The following is a 24,310-nucleotide window of genomic DNA, read 5'->3' on the forward strand; positions in this document are numbered from 1 at the left end:
CCTATCAGAGATTGGTATCTCAGGAGCCGCGTTATTCTGGTTTGCCTCCTATCTAACAGATAGGAAATACTACATCACTATGCACAATTACAAATCTCCCACTGTCACTCTCAAACAAGGTGTACCACAGGGATCAGTTCTTGGCCCGTTGCTATTCATCATTTACATGCTGCCTCTCGGACAAATTATTTGCTGCCATGGTTTTCAATACCACTGCTAGGCCGACGATATCCAGATATACACTGCTTGCCGACCGGATTCTATTTACCAGACCATATCACTATCATCATGTGTTAATGATTTAAAGACCTGGCTCAACTCCAATTTTCTAAGTCTGAATTTGACTAAAACAGAAATATTAATCGTTGGTCCTCCATCACTAACAAAGAATGTAAGTAATATTCCAAGACTTGACGTTGAAGCTACTGCAATAATTCCGTCTGCCACTGTCAAAAATTTGGGTATCATTCTTGATCCTGCACTGACATTCGACACTTACATTAGTCAACTTTGTAAAGCATCCTTTTTCATTTGCGCCGTATTGCCAAACTCCGTCCCTATGTCAGCCCAAAAGACGCTGAAGCACTAGTCCACGCGTTCATTACATCTCGCCTCGACTACTGTAATGTTCTTTTTTCCGGACTAACAAGCTCACTCTATTTCACGTTTGCAATATATCCAAAACTCTGCTGCAAGACTATTAACTTATACTAAAAAAAACAGACCATATAACTCCAACACTGTTTAAACTGCACTGGCTGCCCGTGTCATCACGTATCACTTACAAAGTCACTCAATGGTCTTGCTCCTGCCTATCTCTCTGACTTACTTTCTCCTTATACTTCCCCTCGAGATCTCTGATCTTCTGGATGTGACCTCCTCTGTGAGCGGAGATTTCGTTTATCGTCTATGGGTGGCAGGTCTTTCTTTGTTACAGCCCCTAAACTATGGAACTCTCTACCCCTGCCTCTCAAGACAATAACAATGTTACATGAGTTTAAAAGTAAACTCAAAACACACTTGTTTAGTCAGTATTATCAGTCATGAAATTGTTAACTTGACATAACACAATCAATATGTTAAATCTGTTTCATCTCTACTCTAATTGCCCACCATGCCGTCTGTAATTAATTTGTTACTTCTGTCTTTCATGTTGTATCATAAATGTAGTGCGACTTGCAACTGCAATCATTCAATTACTTGGACTGGGCAAATGTCCACTAGTCCGTTTATGTTTAACTGCTGTTATTTGCTGTTATTGTGAAGCGTCCTTGAGCTTGGGAAGGGCACTATATAAATTAAACTTATTATTACTATTATTATTATTATTATTATTATTATTATTATTATTATTATTATTATTATTATTCATACTCGAATAATAGCCTACATGGCTCACATTAATGTGGTCACATTAATCGCAACAGCACGAATTACGTGACCAGCAACATTTCTGCTTTAAATATTGTGTGTAGTTAGCGGTGTGTGGTGTTTTCAGACATTTTTTTATTAAATTGCACTTGTCAGTCCCGCAGTCCCACACACCCCCGTATTCTGCCTGACAGAATGAAAAGCTTGCGCTTTTCTTGCGCTTGATTTACGGTAAAAAACCGGCAGCTGTGGTTGCCAGAATTTTACGTAAAAAAATACGGCAGTAACATTTAGATTTTACGGGACAACAGCATATAATTTAAAGGTTTATAATGTGGTAATTATGGGTAAAAATTATGTTTATTTTACAGTTCAAAACCATATAATTTGAAAGTCTATATTGTAATAATAATGAGTACAGTGCACTATAAAACAATTACGGTAACTTATTGAAATGCTAATATCTGTTATCAACTTTGATATAGTTTGACAGCCACCAATTACAGTGGTGATGAGAATCACATGATAAATCAAAGCTCATCACAAGCAGCTTTTGGAGGGACAATATTAATATATAGAAGGTGCACACACAAACACTTAACACCAAACACCATCATGGTAATAGACATGGCTTTTTAAAAATGCAATAAACATTAATTTAACAACATTAGATGTAAAATAAAACCTTAATGTACATAAGTGATTAGAAAAAACTAAGAAGAAACAGTTAATTTAATGAAAATGCATACAATGCGAAGTGTCACATGGGGAATTCTGGGAATGTCAATTTACGGTTTTTCACTGTTAATTACACAATGACCTGTTCTTTTTCACTTCGAAAAATTGTACATTAAACGGTGCTTTACTGTTAAATAAAATAAAATGTATAAACCTTTAAATTATACAGTTTTGACCTGTAAAATAAATTGTTTTTAACTTTAATTATTACATTATAAACCTTTAAATTATATGGTGCTGTCCCGTATAACCTAATACGTTACTGCCGTATTTTTTACGGTAAAGTTCTGGCAACCACAGCTGCCGTTTTTTTACCGTAAATTTTATGGGGAAAAACTGTTATTTTTACAGGAAAACGCTGGCAGCTGCCGTTACCAGAGAATTATGAAACTATGTACATTATGAAATTCAAAATTAGGCACTGTTTTTATTTTATTTTATTTTATATAAATATAAATATAAAACCAGTAAGTATTACATAAAAATGTAAAGACTAAAAGAAAAAAAGAAACAAAAAGCATAAGATTTATGTACAGTCCCTGACAAAAGTCTTGTCGCTTGTGTACAAATTGACCGAAAGTGCCACTGAAATATATTTCTATATATTTTTCTATTCTATTTTTACAAGAAATGGCTCATTTTAATCCCCCCTTCTATTTTTACAAGAAATGGCTCATTTTAATCCCACCAGCTTTTGTGATAATGTTTCAGTGAAAATCTAAACTTTCAAAAAGTATTCTAATATTCACAGCTTGGTAAAGCCCATTGAGTCAATTTTTGCAAAGACATAAGTGTTGTCACCTTGTCATATGAGCTTCACCTGTGACTAATAATGGATCAATTAGGTCTCAAGTGTGTATAAAAAGAACCCCAGTACGCTAGACCTTCACATCAACTGCAACTAGACCTCTGCAAACATGCCTAAGATTCACCCTGAGACTAAAGTTTTGATTATCAAGAGGCTGAAGACCAGATCCACTGCTGATGTGGCAGACACCTTCAATGTGTCTCAGCGTCAAGTACAGAGGATAAAAAAAAATATTTGAAGAGACTGGAGACGTTTTTGACAAGCCCAGGTCAGGCAGAACCCGCAAGACAACTGCTCGAGAGGAACGTTTGTTGGCTTGAAAATCCAAGGCCAGCCCATTTTCCACTGCAGCAGAGCTCCACGAGACGTGGTCACCTGAAGTCCCTGTGTCAACCAGAAGAGTTTGTCGGATTCTGTCTCGAAATGGCCTCCATGGTCGAATCAGCGCCCAGAAGCCAGCACTAAACAAAAGACAATTGAAAAACCGTGTGTAGGGTTGGGAATCGTGAGAAATTTTCCGGTTCCGGTTCCGGTTCCGATTCCGCCTAACGATTCCGGTTCCGATTCCGGTTCCATTAAAATTATTAAACAAATAGTGGTAAAGGAAAAAGGCACAATACGCAACTTTAAACAATACTTTTTTGTGTTTATTACTTGCTCTCAAAATAATTTACAGGTTGGCAATGTCAAAAAAAAAGTCCTGTACTATACATATATTACAGGATTAATCGAGCCATATGGAATTTATGGAAATTAAAATAAACATGTTCAAATTTACACCTCTGAAATTGTCTTATTACATTTTCTCTCTCTGTTTTAGGGATGTTAACCGATGACTGTTTGACCGATGGTTGACCGTCAACGTTAACCGATCAAAGTTGTCTGTTAAAAAAAAAAAAGTGATCTCTAAATTAGGCTATTATAGACAGTGGACTAAACGCCACTACAGTTAGCCGTCTCATTCCAAAATATTTTTGTGTGAAGTGAACATATCCCTCGCGCTCAATTTTTCATAACTCTCCTGTTTGTACTTAATAAACCAATAAAAACATTTGGTGCGAGGTCGCAGCGTTTGCGCGCTCACAAGGTTTGCAAAAAGTAAACAGTTAGAGCCAGAGCAGACGACAGTATGAAACGTGCATTCCGCATAAGATGGGCTTACATTTGGAAATATATATATATATATATATATATATATATATATATATATATATATACACATTTCAGTGGTAACACATAAGGTGTTGATCGTCTTTCTTTATTATTGTTAGCACTAACTTACCTCGAACTAAAGCGGCGTCTCTTCAGAGCTGTCATTTTCTTAAATGAGCCGCGGCAATGTTTCAAATGAGCTTCTAACGCTAGACAAATGCCTTTATTTTCAGCACGATCACCTTGTACCCAAACCATTTCGAAACTAATGAGCCATTGTCCTTGGATTACAAACAAGCTCCTCGGCGCCGCGTTTGCGGGACTCGCGCTGTGGGGGATTTTAAAAAAGTGACGTGAGGGGAAAGGAGGCGGCAGCGCTAGGACAGTGTGAGTGTGAGTATGTGTGTGTGTGTGTGTGTGTGTGTGTGTGTGTGAGAGAGAGAGAGCGGGAGCGCGGCTCGCGGCTATACTCCCAGCGCTTCGCACACACATTGCACCAGAACCGTTTTCGGAACCGACACTCAGGAATTTCGCGCGGTTCCGGTATTTTTCAAAAATCAGTATCGGTTCTGCATAAGAACCGGTTCTCGGTTCCCAACCCTAACCGTGTGGCATTTGCCAAGGCCCACAGCCTGCTAAAAGGATGGACGCAGGAAAAGTGGCAGAAGGTGGATTTTTCAGATGAATCTTCTATTGAATTACACCACAGTCGCCGCAAATATTGCAGGAGACCTACTGGAGCCAGAATGGATCCGAGATTCACCCAGAAAACAGTGAAGTTTGGTGGCGGAAAAATTATGGTCTGGGGTTACATCCAGTATGGGGGTGTGCGAGAGATCTGCAGGGTGGAAGGCAACATCAATAGTCTAAAATACCAAGAAATCTTAGCTACCTCTTATATTCCCAACCATAAAAGAGGCCAAATTCTGCAGCAGGACGGTGCTCCATCGCATACTTCCATCTCCACATCAAATCATTGAGCATATGTGGGGTAGGATGAAAGAGGACGCATGGAAGACGAAACCAAAGAATATTGATGAACTCTGGGAGGCATGCAAGACTGCTTTCTTAGCTATTCCTGATGACTTCATCAATAAATTGTATGAATCCTTGCCAAACCGCATGGATGCAGTCCTTCAAGCTCATGGAAGTCATACAAGATATTAAATTTGGATCTCACAGCACCACAACTTAATTTGCTGACATATTTTTGTATTTGCAGTAAATTTGTCCCATTTCTGTATAGGCGACAAAACTTTTGTCTTGCCAAAATTGGACCTTTCTGTCTTGATTAAATGATAAATATTTTTTCTGTGAAAATTATTTATTTCAGTGCATTAAACATCATTTGGGAGGGTTTTAGCTTTTCATATGAGCTATTTCTAACACCAATTAATTAATTAAAAGTCAGGTTAATATCAGGTATCTCTAGAAAATAGATAAGCGACAAGACTTTTGTCAGGGACTGTATTTAAATTGCATATAAATTGTCAATGCATTTGGATTATTTTTACATAAACAAATTAATAAACTTAATGTGATTCATATTTGTAAGTATACATAAATTAAACAGGTAAGATTTATGTAATTGTATTAATAAACTGAATTGATATATGCCAGTTATACGTAAATTTAACAGTTAAGAATTATGGAAAAGCACACCGAAAAATGCTCATGTTAAATGAACACTTCCCCGTGTTCATGTGTGTGCTCACTACTAAGTTAAAGTACCATTGAAGCAGTGTTGATGTTAATTAGATAATTAAGTGATGATTGAGCATTAGTGATGAACACCTGATGATAATGAGCAGAATCACTGAAGGAAAGAGAAACACAAGAACTACAACTGACTTCAGCCACAGCTTTAGATGAAATCAACTGAAGATAAAAGAAGACATTAAATCTCTGAAGATCTCAGCAGAGGATTAAACAACTCCACAAAAAGCATTACCAGCGTCACACATTACTAACCAGACTGACTTTATTTGCGTAATTTCTGTTTTAATTAAAATAATAGTTTTATATGAAGTCACCATGATGGTGATGGTGACAGTGTTTTCTTTAGTTGGGCTCTTTCTCTTTCACATTAGTTTTCAGGCTTTCTGTGTTTATAAAGCACTTTTGTTCCAGCATGGAAAGCCAAGAAAGAAACATGGCCAGGTGATTTGGCTCTATAATGATAATGATATAATCATCATGCAGTGGTTGAATCACTGAGCTCATTCAGATTCTCATGCTCTGGTTATAATGGTAATGTGTTAATTGTGTAGTATGTGTAATAATAGCCATGTGGTTGACAGTACGACATCCTTATGGTTGACATAGTATGGTTGTCGTAATCAAACAATATGAATGTTTATAAAAAAAGTTTTAAACTAGAGCATTATTTAGACACACACAGACATTAAGAATCAGTGCATGTATGTATGTATCTCTACAATGGTGACAAACAAAACAAAAATCAGATAAACATCTACTCTTAACATGAAACAAGCTACTATAAAACATCACAAGAAAAACAGCAAAAAAACAAACAAAATTTTTTTGTAAGATTCAAATAATTTTTTTCATTTCAGATGCATAATTTATTCATGCCGCAATGCATGCTGGGACCCATGTGAGAGTTTTAATTTGTGGTACCCAGTATGCACTGCAGCATGAAGCTTTTCCTTGATTGTCACCATTGTTGAGATTTATACACTAATTCTTGATATCTGTTTGTGTCTAACAATTGCCATAGATTAAAACCTTATGCACACTTTTTTACACTCTGCATAGTATTAGATTGTCCCAATGTTGCTGAAACTCATACTGTAGAATGAAATAGCAAGTTGGCCACTATTATGAATAAAACAAAATTAACACACACATAAACCTTAGACTCTGAACAAGACCAGTGATCACTAGATGATGATTATAGCATCATGAACAAAGAGCCAAAAAACCTGACCATGTTTTTGCTTTGCTTTCCATGCCATACCTATAATGAAACAAACACAATTAAAGCAGCCAGAAAACTAATGTTGGAGAGTCCAGGGTCAAGAGCCCAACTAAAGAAAATACTGTTCACCATCATGGTGAGTTCAAATAAAACTATTTTCATTAAAACATAAATTACACAAATAAAGTGAGTCTGGTTAGTAATGCATGAAGCTGGTAAATACACTTTTACTGGGTCTCACCGATCCTAGTCAACCCGCTCCGAACAGGATTCGCACCGGCGTTACCTGCACGAGTGCTGGCAAGTTAACACGGATGCTAAAAACAGCTTTCTTTAATCTCGGTTGATAGCGCGCTTCTTGAGGTCACTGGCAAGTGTATTTACATAGAAACCAATGTGAATACATCAAGATTTAAATTCAGAGACAAAAAATAATCTATTCATGACCTGTCATTTTATTCATATCTAAATATGAGGAGGGCGCTCTCTCACAGAAAGTCCAAAAGCGGATTCGTAGAGGTAATATCCAGTCATGCTGGAGCTGCAGCTGAAGAAAACGTACTCGGTTACTTTCGTAACCTTGGTTCCCTGAGAGAGAGGGAACGAGTATTGCTTATGGGGTAAAACTCCTTTTCTCGAGAATATGAAGCAAAACTTTATTAATAAAGGTATCCATGTAAAGCGCAGTGCAGCTGCACGGCCATAGCCCAGCGCGAGGAGCGCTCTGATTGGCCGAGCCGCGGCAACTAAGGGAACCTATGGTGAGGCAGCTGAGAGGAACGAACCAATGGGGGCGTTTCAGGAAAAAACACAGAAAAAGGGTGCTTATATCTGCATACAGGAGGCTATATAAGACCCTGACTCACCATAGGTGTCAGGTTTTAAGATCGACTGAAGCGATACCTGAGAAGCATGAACACGGCACGGAACGCAATACTCGTTCCCTCTCTCTCAGGGAACCGAGGTTACAAAAGTAACCGAGTACGTTCCCTTTCGAGAGAGGTTCCTCGTATTGCGTATGGGGAACACAATGTAAAGCGCCGTGTGTGCTGACTGACCCCGTATTCCATTAGCACATGTCAAAAAAACCCTAGAAAGACCGACACAGGTGGCTTATAAGCGGAATGAAGAACTGGAAGAGTTGAACAGCTGATCGGACATAGTCAGATCTTTTGATAGAGTGAATGGTGCTTAACGACTAATGTGTATAGGCCGAACGCATAAGGCAATCTGTTGCCAGGGTCAAGATAGAGCCTAGATGGAGAGAAGCCCTGCTTGTAGAGCTGGAACCTCCAGTTTGTAGAATCTGATAAAAGTGGACAGAGAGGCCTAGCCTGCCGCCGCACAGATATCCTCCAAAGAAATGCCACACGACTAAGCCAAAGATGAGGCCATGCCTCTAGTGGAGTGGGCTTTAACGCCTATAGGGCAAGTCAGGTTTTTAGACTTATATGCCAGCGAGATAGCGTCTACTATCCAGTGCGAGAGTCTTTGCTTCGTGACAGCACAACCTTTAGTGCGGCCACCAAAGCAGACGAAGAGCAGGTCCGACTGCCTGAAGGGGGCGGAGTGCTCCAGATACAGTCTCAACGCCCTGACAGGGCAGATTATGTTCGCGTCCTGTTATCCCTGAGACGTGGGTAATGGAAGCAGTGTAATAACCTGTGCTCTAAACGGGGTAGAAAGCACTTTGGGTATAAAACCATGTCACGGTTTGAGACCAACCTTGGAGTTGTTGGGCCCGAACTCGAGACAGGACGGACTCACTGAGAGTGCGTGTAGGTCACTCACTCGCTTAACCGAGGCCAGCACCAGCAGAAACGCGGTTTTGAGTGATAAGAGCTTAATGGTCGTGGTCTGGAGTGGCTCGAAGGGGGGACCCTTCATGGCCTCTAAAACCACCGCGAGGTCCCAAATAGGGACCGAGGGAGGGCGAGGGGGGTTCAATCTCCTAGCCCCTTTAAGAAAGCGTACAATGAGCTCACTTTTCCCTAGTGAATGTCCCGCAATCTGAGCGTGGTTAGCTGCTATGGCGGCGACATAAACTTTGAGCGTGGAGGGGGAACGACCCACGTCCAATAGCTCTTGGAGAAAAGCCAACACTTCTGCTGTTTCGTATGAGCGTGCATCGATATTTCGCACAGCACACCTGTTAGAAAACACCGACCACTTCAGAGTATAGAGCCGCCTAGTCGTGGGGGCTCTAGCTTCCGAAATAGTGTTCATAACTCTGTCGGAGAGGTTTCCCGGTACCAGTTGATGGGCCATACGTGGAGGGCCCATAGCTCGAGACTGGGATGCCAGATCTCCCCCTTCGCCTGCGTGAGGAGGTCTTTCCTCAGCGGAATGGACCATGGGGCTGTGTCTGACAGCTGAACCACGTTCGGTTCCTCCAGAGCGGGGCTATCAAAAGCGGGGCTATCCCTGATTTTCTCGATGGTTTGCGGCAGCATCGCGATCGGGGGAAAAGCATATAGAGGGAGACTGGGCCAAGCGTGTGCCAGGGCGTCCCTGTGTTTGGAGAAAAATATTGGGCAGTGAGCGTTGTCTTCTGAGGTGAAGAGGTCTACCTTCGCTCTGCCGAAAGTGTTCCAAATTAAGAGAACCGTTTGCGGGTGAAGAGACCATTCCCCTTGGAAATAACATATCCGGACCCAGATTGAGAATGCCTGGCACGTGAGCCGCCCTCAGGGAGCTCAGGTTGTGCTCTGCCCATAAAAGGAGATGCTCCGCCATGCGGTGAAGAGAATGTGATCTCAGACCGCCCTGGCGATTTAAATACGCTACCACCGACATGTTGTCTGTACGGACCAAGACGTGGTGGTTCTTTATGTGTGGGAGGAAAGTTATCAGCGATAGGGCGACCGCTTTCATCTCTAGACAGTTTATGTGCAGCCGTTTCTCTGGTTCCGTCCACAGGCCCTAGATCGGCTTGCCCTCGTGAAGGGCACCCCAAACTCGAGTGGAGGCTCTGTCGAGACCACTTTCAAATTCGTAACCGTGCCCATAAGCACACCCTTCCGATACCACCCCGTCCCCGTCCAAGGAGCCAGAGCTCTGATACAGCTGTGGTTTACTCTGACGGGAAGACGGCCCCATTTCTATGCATGAGGTGGGACGCGGGCGCGTAGCCAACGCTCGAGGGGGCGCATGTGTAACAGTCCCAGCCTGAGCACTGACGATGCCGAGGCCATAAGGCCCAGCATCCTCTGAAATTGCTTCAGGGGAACGTGAGTCCCGGCTTTGAATGAAGCCGCCATGCTCTAAACAGAAAGTGCGCGCTGTGACGTAAGCCGCGCGCTCATGAGTCTCGAGTCCATAACTGTGCCCAGAAAAGATATCTTCTGGGTGGTGGACGATATTGATCCCGAGACCCAGACAGTCTAAGTGGTTGAGGAGCCAGGATCTGTGTGTTATTAGTTGTGTTTGAGACTGGGCTATCACAAGCCAGTCTTCGAGGTAGTTGAGTGCACGCATCCCTTTCAGCCTGAGCGGGGCTAATGCCGCGTCCATACATTTCGTAAACGTGCGGGGTGCCAGGGATAACCCGAATGGCAGGACCGTGTACTGATAAGCCCGCCCCTCGAAGGCGAATCTCAAGAATGGCCTAAGGTGGGAGGCTATCTGAACGTTAAAGTACGCATCTTTCAGATCTATCGTGAAAAACCAGTTCCCGGGGCGAATGTGCGTGAGGATCTGTTTCACCGTCAGCATTTTGAAAGAGCGAGACATCAGCGCTTTGTTCAAATGCCTTAGATCTAGGATTGGCCTGAGCTCTCCGTCCTACTTTGGAACGAGAAAGTATCAGCTGTAGAAGCCCGACTCGCTTAGGGATCCGGCTCCACCGCACCCTTCTCTAACAGTTTCGAAATCTCGTTGCGAAGCATGTGACCAACACTGCTCTTCACCGAGGTCTGGACCACAGCGCGAAAGCGTTGGGGCCTGCGAGCGAACTGTAGCGAGTCACCCCTTATTACTATGTTCACAACCCAATTTGATACACCGGGAATGGCCTGCCAGACTTGAGCCTGAAATGATAGTGATTGGAGCTGGCGCGGATAAGGGTCGCCTACTAGAGGGAACTCGGTAGCGCTGCCATTTTGTGTTAGAGGGCATAGAGGGGGTAATGCTTGTGTGTGGCGACGTGCACTGTGGAGTGGGCGCCGGGACACTTATGGCATGGACGAGAGGGTATATGAGTGTAGGAGTACAGACTGAGAAGTGGGCACATTGACTAAAGAGAAAAAGCTATTTTTGTGATTTATTTGTGTCGCCGTGATAACAGCGTTTGTGTGTAGGCGAGTGCGTTTGACAACGGGTTCGTTGGCTGCGAAATTGAGGTCGGCAGTCACTTGGGTGCAGGAAACTGGGAGACCGGGAGGGAGAGATGGGGGTCCGGCCGAGGCGAGACCTGACCATCTCCTCTTTCTCCTTGCGGCTAGGTCAGCTTCGGAGGCTATTCTTCCCAATGGCTTGCGCGGAGGCCTTAGTAGCACGAAGGGCCAAGTCCGTTGCGCTACGAAGGTCCTTCAAAACTTCGGAGTCCAGGACAGACTTGTCCAGAGAGCGGAGAAGTCTGGCCTGGAACACCTGGAGGACAGCCATGGTGTGAAGGGCCGCGGAAGCCTGGCCAGCGGAGGCATATGCTCGGCCGGCGAGAGCAGAGGTGGTGCGGCAGGGCTTGGAAGGGTGCTGCGCCCTGGCCTGCCATCCTCTGGAGAAGGGCGGGCAGAGGTGCGCGGCGACAGCCTCTTCGAGGGGGGAAGAGACTCGTAGCGTTTTTCCTTGGCGCCGTCGACAGTGGAGAGCGCTGAGGAAAAGGCAGATCTCCCGCGAGCAGAGTAGGGAGACTTCCAAGACTTAGTAAGCTCGTCGTGTACCTCAGGGAAGAAAGGCGCGGGCTTCTGAGGAGAAGAGAGGCGGCGGCTTTCCAGGTACCACTCGTCCAGTCTGCTGCATGCAGGCTCTTCGGGCTGGGACCACTCGAGTCCGAGGTCTTCCACAACCCTAGAGAGCACGCGGATAAGTTCCGCGTCTACATTGGTTTTGTAGCTTGTGGCGGTCTGTGTCGAAGGCTCCGAGACAAAAACTAACCACTCACTACCAGAAGCGGCTGTAGAGAGGCTGTCCTCGTCTTCCTCTGGCGGCGGGCCACCGAAGGAAACCGAACAGGCCGCTGCAAGGGAGGGGCGCTGTTGTTCCTGAGTGAAGGTGACCGGCGAGGATGAGGCACACGGGGAATCATCCGGCGTGCAGTCGCTCAGTCGCTCTGGCGGCCTCTGGTAGCGGCGTTTCTTGCGGTGCGGCCCAGCGGTAGGAGGAGGGACCTGGTCGAAAATGGCGAGGCGAGCCCGAAGGGTCTGCAGCGCCATCACATCGCACTCGGGGCAGCCCCCCCTGGAAAGCGCGAGCTGCGCGTGGTCCCATCCAAGGCATGTCACGCAGATAATGTCACGGTCGCCGCTGAGGTGAGGACCTCTGCATGAGCCGCAGGAAGTGCGAGGCATTTGTATCAACGCCTCGCGCTCTTTTAGAAGAAAGAATAAAGGATATGGGCGCTGGATGGCGTAGCTGGCAGGTAAGGCGGAGACCGGGGGAATCCGACGTCCTCAGCTGCAGGTTCTGCTGGTGCTTGTTCGACGGAAATGCTTCTTCCAGAGGTCAGCGAAGGTGTCGCTGAAGGAGAAAACAATCTGACACCTATGGCGAATCAGGGTCTTATATAGCCTCCTGTATGCAAATATAAGCACCCTTTTTCGACGTTTTTTCCTAAAAAAGCCCCCATTGATTCGTTCCTCTCAGCCGCCTCACCATAGTTGCCGCGGCTCAGCCAATCAGAGCGCTCCTCGCGCTGGGCTATGGCCGTGCAGCTGCACTGCGCTTTACATGGTTACCTTTATTAATAAAGTTTTGCTTCATATTCACGAGAAAAGGAGTTTTACCCCATGCGCAATACAAAGAACCTCTCTCGAAAGGGAACAATCGTTATGAGTTATGAAACGTGACGATGACAATCAGACGATTGCGACAATATATGCTTTATGAGTGTTTTTCAAGTCATCTCAATGTAGGCTATTTATTGACAATAAAGTAGGCTATCATATGAATAATGCAGCTTTTAATGTTTAGTATCTTCTGCTCACCAAGGCTGCATTTAGGTAATCAAAAATAGTTAAAACAGTAATATTTTGAAATATTATTACAAATTTAAACAGCTTTTTTCCTTTGTGAATATATAGTAATTTATTCCTGTGATCAAAGCTGAATTTATTATCATTACTCCAGTCTTCAGCGTCACATGATCCTTCACTAATCATTCTCATATGATGATTTTATAATCAAGAAACATTTATGATTATTATCTGTGTTGAAAACAGTTGTGCTGCTTAAAATTGTGGAAACCATGATAGCCTACATGTTATTTTTCAGGATTCTTTAATGAATAGAAAGTTCAATGGACAGCAGCTTTGATCACAGGAATAAATTACACTTTACTATATCTTCACATAGAGAACAGCATGGTTTACATCAGAATATATATATATTTTTACATTGCATAAAATCTATGGAGTCTTAATGCACAAGTGTTTGTAAACCAATCATAAAATTGGCATAAAAAATAGGAGAATACTATTATAGATATTAATTAGTGGTTATTGTTCAGCAGTGTATTAGATATCTTGCCCAATTAAAAGCAAGAGATGCGATAAATTATATTGGCCCAAAAAAAAAAAAAAAAAAATGCTATTGCGACATTCCTGTCCCCCTCACTTCTGAAAAGATGGCTACGCCCCTGCCCGCAGGAGTGCAATTCTCAAGCACATTTGTGCGTATGTGAAGAGGATGATTTTTTCCCATCAATATTGGAACGCGAGTTAAGTAGCCAAAGCCTATAATAAATAATGGTTTAGCATCTAAATACATTTGGACTCGAATGAGGGAGTGAGGCTGCGTGAGTCTAACGCTGGTTACTTTCAGTTCCTCATTAAATTATTTCGTTTTGACTTTATATAGTTTATAGACCTATAGACCTTCTATTACTGAATACCGTTAAATTTGAAGGATTTGTTGTGGAGTGAGGGGAACTAAAATAACCTATGTTTGTAGTACAATATTTAGCTTTATTTAGCCTACTGGTATTATTATGAATGCAATCAAATGCGACTTATACGTGACTTACCTGTTTTTCTCTCTCTTTCAAAAGTCTTGTTGTCTAACAGTTAACCAGTTAATTAGAGTCCAATAGATATGCCTAGCTATCAAATTAGTGCAGAATCAACTTTCCGTTGCGAACGCATCAAGGATCAAAAGCAGTTGTGTCCAGATATGCTGAGCTGAATATGTGTGCCATCTAGTAGTTTAATGGAGAATACAGTCAAATGGCCCATTGTATATAAGTATTGTTATGCTTGGCTTGACTTATTTGAATGTAAATGGTTGTAGGCCTATATATGGGTCACGATAACAAAAAAATAAATAAAATAAAAGAGTGTCGCTTTAAAAAAAGTTTGAAAACCACTGCCTTACACCGTTAAAATCACGATCATTTTTTAGAGTGTACTATCTTATTGTTCAGTTTACTTAACAGAATGGCACAGAAATATAATTACATCACTACACAAAAATAATAAATGGATTAAATAAGTTGTAAATAATGGCTAATATGCCCTTTCTATTATGTTAAGTTAATCATTAATTACTATTGTGTCCATGCTTAACTAGTGCATAATTGTGAACAAGCAAATAATTAATTACTAGTTTAACTAATGCATACTTAATGTTAAATAATCAATAATGACGTGTGTGATGGTGCTTAACTAATGCTTAATTGTGAACAAGTTAATCATTAATTAATGCTTAACTAGTGCATTATTCTGGACCCTAAAAATAAAGTGTTACTATTTAATTATTTAATTACTATTTAAGTCCTGTTTCATATGTCATACATCTTAAAAGGCAAACTGCTCCAAGTAATTAATCAATCTATCTATCTATCTATCTATCTATCTATCTATCTATCTATCTATCTATCTATCTATCTATCTATCTATCTATCTATCTATCTATCTATCTATCTATCTATCTATCTATCTATCTATCTATCTATCTATCTATCTATCTCCCTCCCTCCCTCCCTCCCTCCCTCCCTCCATCCATCCATCCATCCATCCATCCATCCATCCATCCATCCATCCATCCATCGTGAAAGAGACTGCCTTTATCTAAATAATTTAAACGTTTTTCAAAGGTACTATTAATTTATTTAGGGCCATTTAATGAAGAGAAAAACAAACTGTGCACCTTTACAGTAACTACTAAAACACAATATATTCTGATAATAATCTTGTTAGTCTTATTTACTAAACTTTCACATTATAATTCAATGCATAACTGAATTAAATGTACTGTAACTACATATTCAAACAGGAAGGAAAGCTTCTGAGGGAGGCTTTAAGGAAAAAGAAAAGTTAGATGGGAATACCAGACAAGAGGAAGTGGGATGGGAGTCGGTCAATTACAGGTGAAGGGAAAAGAATTGACAGCAGCCTTACAGGGCACAAGGGAAGAGAAAGAGAAGCAGGGAAATACCCCACAACAGCTCAAAAAAACATACAGGAAAAATAAACTGTATCATATCAGTTCCCTCTTACATTCGTTGCTTCTTGGTTATGTCACTAAATTAAACATTATGCATGGATTAAACATTATGCACATATAGCTCAACCCGTTAGATTTTCTATTGATGAAAATAAAGAAAAATGAAACTAGATTGGATTAAATAACAAAAACAAACCCAATGAAATGGTCATGCTGTGTGTGTACATATATTTATAAAATAGAGATACAGTTTTCTAGAAAAAAAAAACCAAGCTGCAAATATAGCCACAAGCAGCAATTATCGGGGTCCAAGCATGAATCATGAAGATGATACAGTTCCCTTTCAGTCGGTCACATTCAACGTACGCCAGAATGTGAACCAACTAATTGGGATATTGCATGTAAGCCCTATCACCTTCGAGTGTGTACTAAACAAGCCAATGAACATTGACGTTATCCCGCAGTGCGGTATAAATAAGGAAGTGAACCTCTTTCTTTAATTTCGGAGCTAAGCAGTGTTAACTGAATTTCTCTGGAGAGTGTGACTCTATGGAGCAGAGAAGAGGTTCTTACAGTGTTGGAGAGGAGGCACTTCAGTGGCTGCGATCTTACAAGATCTCTGTGCTGATTCATCAGCTGGTTGGGATAGTGAGAGCGCGCTGTCAGGCTGATGGTCTAAATCGCTGCATCACGTGTTGGGGCGTTCAGCACACTGAAGCAGCTTTTGCGGATAGCTCATGTTCTCACTGTGGGAACATGACTATTGCATTGTTGCAGTTCAGTCTTGATTACCTTGGTTCTCAAGGTCAAGCACCCATCCCTATGTCCCGAACTAGAGCTCCCTCTGGTGGGAACATGGTAAGTGCTACTGCGGCGAATAGGCTGGGGACCTGTGGATTATGTTTAGGGCTTATCCACTGAGAGCACTGCAGCTCAGGGGCGGAGTGGCCATCGGGAGCAACGGGGCAAAGTGGGCCAGCCCGTTGCTACGTAAGTTTATATGAAGAATGAATGATAGTACATTTATGTAGCCTAGTGTATATCCTTCCATCGGCCATAGTGAATGGCCCGCGCAGCCCACTTGAGGGAAAAACTCTATTTTGCCCAACCAGTCTCAGTGGTGTAAAAGCGCTTGTCAATGTCAAAATGTTTGAGATATCCAATCAAATCAAAGGAGGCGGGATTTATTGTCCACAGAAACCAAGCAGTACTGCACTTGAATGCGATTCAAGGTACGATAAACAGCTGAACATACTGAGTCAATACAGCAATATTTCTTGACTGTTTATGATTTTTTTTTTAAAGTTAAACATTACACATTCTACTGACCTTTTCGACTTTCTCAGATTGTAATGCCATCTACGTTATTCGACAATCAATGCACAAAGATACATTAATGTAGCAGTTTTAAGCATCGGAGTGAATGTTTGTGGGTTGATTTCACACTTGACGTAACTTGAAGAGTGATGTGCGCGCGCTAAAAACTGGTCATGTGGATGTCTGATGCTGTCATCATTATTATTATTTTTTTTTTAATGCTTACAACAGTATACAAACAATAACATAATATATGATAATAGCAATTAGAAACAAACAAGAATAAAATACAAGAGATGCCAGTTCTCACATGTTTCAGAAACATGCATATGCACATATCCATCAATGGAAATAACGAAAAGAGGAACAAGAAAATAAAAGAAAGAGAAAGGGACAAAACATGCCTCTTTCAGTCAGGACGTTGTCATTTGAAATGAAACGTTTATAAAAACATTTTTTTTAAACGAATAAGTGTTATAAATCTGTTTTGAATTAAGTTGTTTTTCAAATAAATATTAACGAGTGATATCAGATTGTGTATGTGTTTTTATTGTACTTACCCTATAACTACATGAAACAAGAGCGGAACAAGAGGCACTTTAATTTACAGCCCGCACATTCATGCTTACCCCATAACTACATGGTTAATTACCCCTTAATTAAAAAATACTTACAGTATAATTACCCTTTAATTAAAAAATACTTACAGTATAATTACCTCTTAATTAAAAAATACTTACAGTATAAATAATTTGTTATTTTTCCTGATAGTACCCCTTTATTCCCCGAATAATACATATTGTTCCCATATACCTACACGTACTTACTTTATAGTTACACTATAATTACCGAACGTTATGCTGTAATTGCTTTAATTATGCAGTACTTTCCGGGCCGTAATCTAAAGCGTTACAAAAACATCATTGTGGTGAGGTGAACGAGCAAGAGATATGGGAGGAGTGAGGGAGACCGGGGACGTGATTGCGAAAGACACCTTTGACACCTGCGAGTCACACTGGTCTTAAATCCTCTCATGAGGGAGCTCAGAGGCATATAAGGACGAGCGACACCAGTCAAGGACGAGAGAGTACCAGGCCTGGACTTTACATGGAGTTTTTGTTTATGTTTTGTTATGTGTGTGCAGGCAGTCGTCCCTGAGGGGCTGCCAGCGGTTTACTTTCATTTTGTTTATTTAATAAAAGTTGTTGAATGTTCGCCGGTTCCAGCCTCCTTACTTCCCATAAACGAACCCGTTACAATCATCAAAGTAGTCAATATGTGACATCAGTTGGTTAGTTAGAATTTTTTGATGGATCGAAAATACATTTTGGTCCAAAAAATAACAAAAACTATGGCTTTATTAAGCATTGTCTTCTCTTCCATGTTTATTTTCAATCCGTATTCGCGAACTGCGCAGTGGCACTGCTGACGTGTTATCTAAAGCGTGCAAGCTTTGTTTATAGTCTGAGGGAGACCTGGCGGTGGGAGACGTGTGGGTGGTGCTCTTGAACCGCCATGGCCCATAGAGACTCCTGACCCCCCATGGCCACCCACGGCTCCACCCTGGTGGCCCAGAGTCAGGTCCCGGTGCTCAGAGTGCCCCCCTCCCCCCTCCCAGTTGGACTTTCCATGCCTGCAAGAAAGCGCTACCAGGAGGGGGAGTAATGTCATATCTGTCTATCTGTTGTTGTTTTGCTTTGGTCACATGTTCCTTTGTCTCAATTGGCACATTCCATTCATCATTACATTAAAGACTGAACACAGCACAGTCTCAGTCTATGAAACAGGCAGGTGAAATCAGGAATCATGCAAGAGAAGGCAGAAGGCAGAGCCATTTCAAAAGCAAGAGCCTGTTGTCAATGGACTTGCTTTGTATTTCTTGATGGAGTAAGAAATAATAGATAATATTCACTTGACAAAAAAAAAAAAAAAAATATTTTTTTCCGGCTTTTATGATTATGGGATGGCAAAATGCCATTATAGTAATGAAACTCTGAAATATAACATACAAATACTTAAACAAATACAGCTACAGGAAAACGTATGTAGACTTTTTGGCTTTACTTGAACTTAAATAATTTGGCAATTTTGAGCTGATGTAAGCCACAACAATAGACAAAGTTTACTGAAGAAAAAAAAACTTTATTCAACTATTTCATTTTTCTATTTTGACACTGTTCACATTGTAAAGTGCAAGGCGTACTGCTGGGTTCTATGTCAGATTCATATTTTAAACATACATTTGTAATACAGAAATATTAAATTGTCCAAGTGAAGCAATAATTGGATTATGAAGCAATATTGCAAGTTTGTGGTAGCAAGTCACTGTGCTAATGAATAAGCTATTTATTCAACCAATTTGTTTAAAACACTGAGGACCCTATCATACACCCGGCGCAAGTGCTCTTTTGTGCTAGTTTCAGCCTGACACAGTTATTTTTACATACTGCACCACATTGTTTAAATAGCAACTGCACTCGTGCTCAATTGTGTGCACATGGGCATGATTGTCTGAAAACATGTTGTGTTCAGGCACATTGTTGGCGCGTTGTTATTTTGAGGCAACAGAAATAGAATATGCCATTGACCAATAAAAACCTGGCCTAAAGTCAATAGTGCATATTTTTTTGTGTTATTTAAGTGAAGTTTTATGAACTGATTCCGGGAGGAGCACATCCAGATAATTAAAGGTGCCCTGGAATGATTTGAAACAATATGTTAAATTGTTCTCTGATATCTACATAGAGGTTATGTGGCTTATTTAAGGGTAAAAATTGTCCAGATACAGTTTTACAGGTCCATTTACAACCCTATAAATTGTCCCTAGGATGTAATGCTCATTACATGAGTCATGAATATTAATGTTGAGCTCTGCTCTGATTGGCTTATTTCAGAAGGTTCACAGCTCACAGCACGGCAGTTCAGCTGTTTATCGAAGTGGCTCATGAGTCCTGACTGTCCTGACAGAACACAGACTGAGTGAATGACACTTTAAGCAGAACATCTCAAATGGAGAAATTGATAAAATGCAGCCTACTTGCTTTTTGGTGTTTTCAGATCATCCGCGCGCGAGAAAGAGCTTGCGTGATTGCGGTTGCCAGATTTCCGTAATTTAAATACCTCAAACAGAGCTTTTCTGTGAAAACAACATGTATATTATCCTGTGTTTTACCTAAACATATCCAATCTGGCAACCATATGCACGAGCTCTCTCTCGCGCGGATGATCTGAAAACACCAATAAACAAGTAGGCTGCATTTCAGCAATAATATATATAGACACTAGGGCTGTAACGATTCACTCGTTTTCTCGATGCATTGATTACAAATCCTGACGAATCATATGCAACGATCTTGAAACATGTATTTTGAATCTAAAATGCTAAGAATTGGATGAATAGCGATTCAAAAACCATTTAGTGCTTTAAAATAAACATTTGATTATATCTACAGCATGCATGAATTAATAGAGACGCTGTGCTGCGTCATCTGCGCGCCCACAGTCAGAGCTGATCTCCTTCACAGACGCACGCTATTTACTGCCTTCACTGGATTGCGCTGGATTATATAAAATAAAATACTAGATTATATAAAATAAAATACTTAAGTTTTAGAGAAATGGGTCATACCTGAGCATTTGAAATACAACCCCGCTTATTCAAGGATGCACATTTTTTGCATGGACGGAGCAAACATATTTGTAAGTGTCTAAAATGCATACACACAGTTCTGATGATTTATATACATGACATTTGACTTAATATCATTTAACTGAACAAAGTAAACTGCTAAAGTAACTACAACATTACCAACACTGAAATAAGAGCGTGCGGTTTATCTATCATCAGAGGCACATTAAGTTGCGTCAGATAGGCTACTATAGCAACAGTAGAGACCAGCGCATTTACTTTTTTTGTTCACTAAAATGTTACTAAAATGTTCAGAGTAAAGAGAACAAAGAAGGCTTTTTTTCTATTCTTTGAAGAAAAGTTAGTTTAGGATTAGCTGGAAAAGTGCCTGATATTTCCTCTCCATGGAAGCACTGCATAATTAATCCCTGGAACACTTTAGTAATGTAGCCATTAACTCAATAGTTAGCATTAACAATACTTTTTAAGGCCATTTTAAACTGTGGCTTATTTAAATTTCTACAAATGCCACTTTATATAACCTAGGCTATTAAAGTAAAGTGTGTAATAATAATAAAACAAAGTAATAATATGAAATAACATTAAGAATGAACAAAAGTTTTTGGTTTGTTTTTGGTAACACTTTAAAGAAAGGTTCATTAGTTAACAAACTAATAATGAACTGCACTTATGAAGCATTTATTTATCTTAGTTAATGTCAATTTTAATATTTCAAATACTTTATTAAAATCTTGTTAACACTAGTTAATGCACTGTGAACATGTGAACTAACTTGAACAACCCATGAACAGCTGGATTTTTATTAACAAAGATTAACAAATACAGTAACAAATGTACTGCTCATGGTTAGTTCATGTTTGTTAATACATTAACTAATGAAGCTTATTGTAAAGTGTAACTGTTTTTTTTTTAACACTTTACAATGTTTCATTAGTTATTGCATTAGTTAACATGAACTAACCATGAACCAACACCATTAGTTCGTCTTTTGAAGCTAAGTGCTTAGCTAAGCTAAGTTTTTTCGAAGACATACACGTGTCACTTCCTGTTCCAAGATGGCGCCTGTGTTTGGCTTTGCCTCTGTGGCTGGTTGCTCGTCCCGATTCATTTTGTTTGTTTTCTGTGCTATATTGCTACTAAGTCTGTCAGCAAAAGTTGTGTCTACTGCATGGGTGTATGATCGCCAAACACTGCTGTTAATCCGATCTTCTATGGTTGAATGCAGTGACGGGTATGTCTGGAGTGGTATCGAAAAGTTTGCAGCCCCGTTCACACGTCCGACTGGAACTGCTGTTTGTATGCGGCATGAAGAGGGCCTAATACGACCTGCAAATAGACGGCGGAGAAAGCGAGGAAAAAGGGCAGGGAGACAGATCCAGCTGAAAATTCGATTTAAACTGGGGATCTTGGATTGCGACTACAGACCTTCATTCTGTCTTCCCTGATGTCCCCATGGCTCGCGTTCCGGTGTACCAGAGAAACTCTACCTCAGGTCGTGGCGTGTGTATGGTGCATCTGAGGCTGCTGCCACGGGCTGATTTCTCTGTTTTGAGTGTTCCTGCAACGCTCAGGATGGGTCTGATAAATGCCCGTTCAATTGCAAATAAGTCTCTGCTGCTCAGCGATTTATTTACCTCCAAAAGCATGGACTTTATGTTGCTTACGGAGACTTGGCAACGGAATATGGAATACTATCACTTAAATGAACTCTGTCCTATGGACTGTAATTTTATCAGCACACCAAGACTCACAGGTCTGGGTGGAGGTCTTGCTGTGGTTTTTAAAAATCATTTTATCTGCCAGTCAGTAAGCGCTGACATGTACTCTTCTTTTGAACTACAGATGACTAAGGTGGGTCACTCAAACTCATTTTATTGTATTCTAGTTTACCGGCCACCTGGTCCAGCGGCTTCTTTTCTTGTTGATTTTTCAGACTTCCTATCTTCTATTATTAAGCTGGATTAAGTGATTATTGTTGGTGATTTTAATATTCATGTGGATGATGATACTTGCAAAGATGCTTCTAAATTTGTAAATATTACTGAATCTTTTAACTTCATTCAACATGTCTTTGGCCCTACGCACAGCAAGGGACATACGCTCGATCTTGTCTTTTCTTATGATGTAAATATTAATAATGTCTGTATTGAAGATGTACTTATTAGTGATCACAACTGCATCTTTTTTGATCTTATGTGTGATGGGGATCCTCTCACTGCTAAACAAGAGTCCTGTTCACGTTTGATTAACCAGCATACTGTTGAGAAATTTTCAGCCACATTCGACTCAAGCCTGGTTCTTATTTCAAGTGATGTAGACGCCTGTGCACTGGCTTTTAAAGGGGGGGTGAAACACTCAGTTTCAGTCAGTGTCATGTCAATCTTGAGTACCTACAGAGTAGCATTGCATCCTGCATATCTCCGAAAAGTCTTTATTTTTTTTATAATTATATAAGAAAGATGCGCTGTTCCGAGTCTTTCCGAAAAAAGCCGAGCGGGTGGGGGCGTGTCGTGTGAGCGGAGCTAAATAATGACGTGTGCAGCAGCGCGCTGTGTGTTGAGTCGAGTGCGTCGTAAAGCTGTCTCATCCCTAACAGCGGGAAAAAAACTTTATTCAAAATAAAAATATGGCTTTTAATCAGATACAGCCATACATCTATGATCCGGAATCAGACCCAGAGGCTGCAGTTGAACAGGAGCAGCAGCAAAAACGACTAGAGCAGGACGTCTCTGTGTGGTACAAGTTATACATTAACTATGCTTAGCGGCTTGTGTTATTTACATATTTATACTTGAATTATATCGTCGTATTTTTGTCTTTGAAGGTGTACATGTGGGAAGTGCAGTTGTGCACGTGTGTTTGTGTGTTTACGCGTGGTTTGTGTAGACAGTAAGCGGACTGGTTTTGCACAGCAGGCTAGTTAGTGTTTACATAGAAAGACACGGAATAGTAGCGCATTTGAATGAAGAAGCGCGCTTATTTAGTTCAACATATTTCCCCCCTCTTTGTGTATTGTTGTTTGGAGTGCTTTTACAATACACAAACATAAAGTTACACATATAGTGGCCAGCTAAACAAATGTACACGCACTACACATCGCATGCTCCATTGATCAATTAGCTATACGTGATCATGTTTGGGCTACTTGATGAGCATAGGCAAAGACACAGACATTTGAAGCAGTCTCACTCACCGCCCGCGGTACTAACGTTGGGACTGCTCCATCCTTCAGCATTAGGCGATTGGAAAAGCCGGCGTCAAGCTGGGCCTTGTTTATGAAACAGTCGGCACCGAAATGCAGCGAACAGATATAAACATTTGCGCAACTCAGTTGCTGATCCGGAAAAGCAAATTACATCCACTGTTGCCTTAACGCGGGGGTTTTGGGGATTCTGTGCAGGACTGTCTTGGTCTGGCAACCAAAAACGCACTTTTTTGGTGACATTGTTATGTGCACATCACCTGTTTAGCATCCTACAAGCCAGCGCTTTGATGGGCGTAGCCTGTTACTTTCGCTCTCTCCCTCGCTCTCTCTCACGCGCTTCCGGTAGAATTGTCCGTAAGGCCCATACAAGGAAATTCCGCCCCCATTAACGTCAAAGGGGACGCATGATCTCAAAAAACTTGCCGAAACTTATGACTAACCGGAAGTAGTATTTTTGACAAAGAAATACTCCCATCAAACGTCCACCTTAACTTTTGAAACTTTGTCCACGTTTAGTATGGGATTCCAAGT

The 24,310-nt window shown here is 41.1% G+C and overlaps 1 protein-coding gene and 1 long non-coding RNA gene across 3 annotated transcripts in view; one reads left to right on the forward strand and one right to left on the reverse strand.

The window, feature by feature from the left end:
- Nucleotides 1-24,310, reverse strand: part of LOC137058526 (collagen alpha-1(XXV) chain) — an 800,473-nt gene that overhangs the window by 22,249 nt on the left and 753,914 nt on the right. The window lies entirely within an intron of this gene.
- LOC137058715 (uncharacterized) overlaps nucleotides 1-24,310 on the forward strand; it is a 64,847-nt gene that overhangs the window by 21,737 nt on the left and 18,800 nt on the right. The window contains exon 1 of one of the 2 annotated variants that reach the window (XR_010900830.1): nucleotides 21,564-22,425. The exons of the other annotated variant lie outside the window; for it this stretch is intronic. This is a non-coding gene — a long non-coding RNA (uncharacterized lncRNA). Of the gene's footprint in view, nucleotides 1-21,563; nucleotides 22,426-24,310 lie in introns of those variants that run through there. 2 annotated transcript variants of the gene reach the window in all.

This window comes from Pseudorasbora parva, chromosome 1 (genome assembly GCF_024679245.1).
Source record: "Pseudorasbora parva isolate DD20220531a chromosome 1, ASM2467924v1, whole genome shotgun sequence".
Lineage (NCBI taxonomy): Eukaryota > Metazoa > Chordata > Actinopteri > Cypriniformes > Gobionidae > Pseudorasbora > Pseudorasbora parva.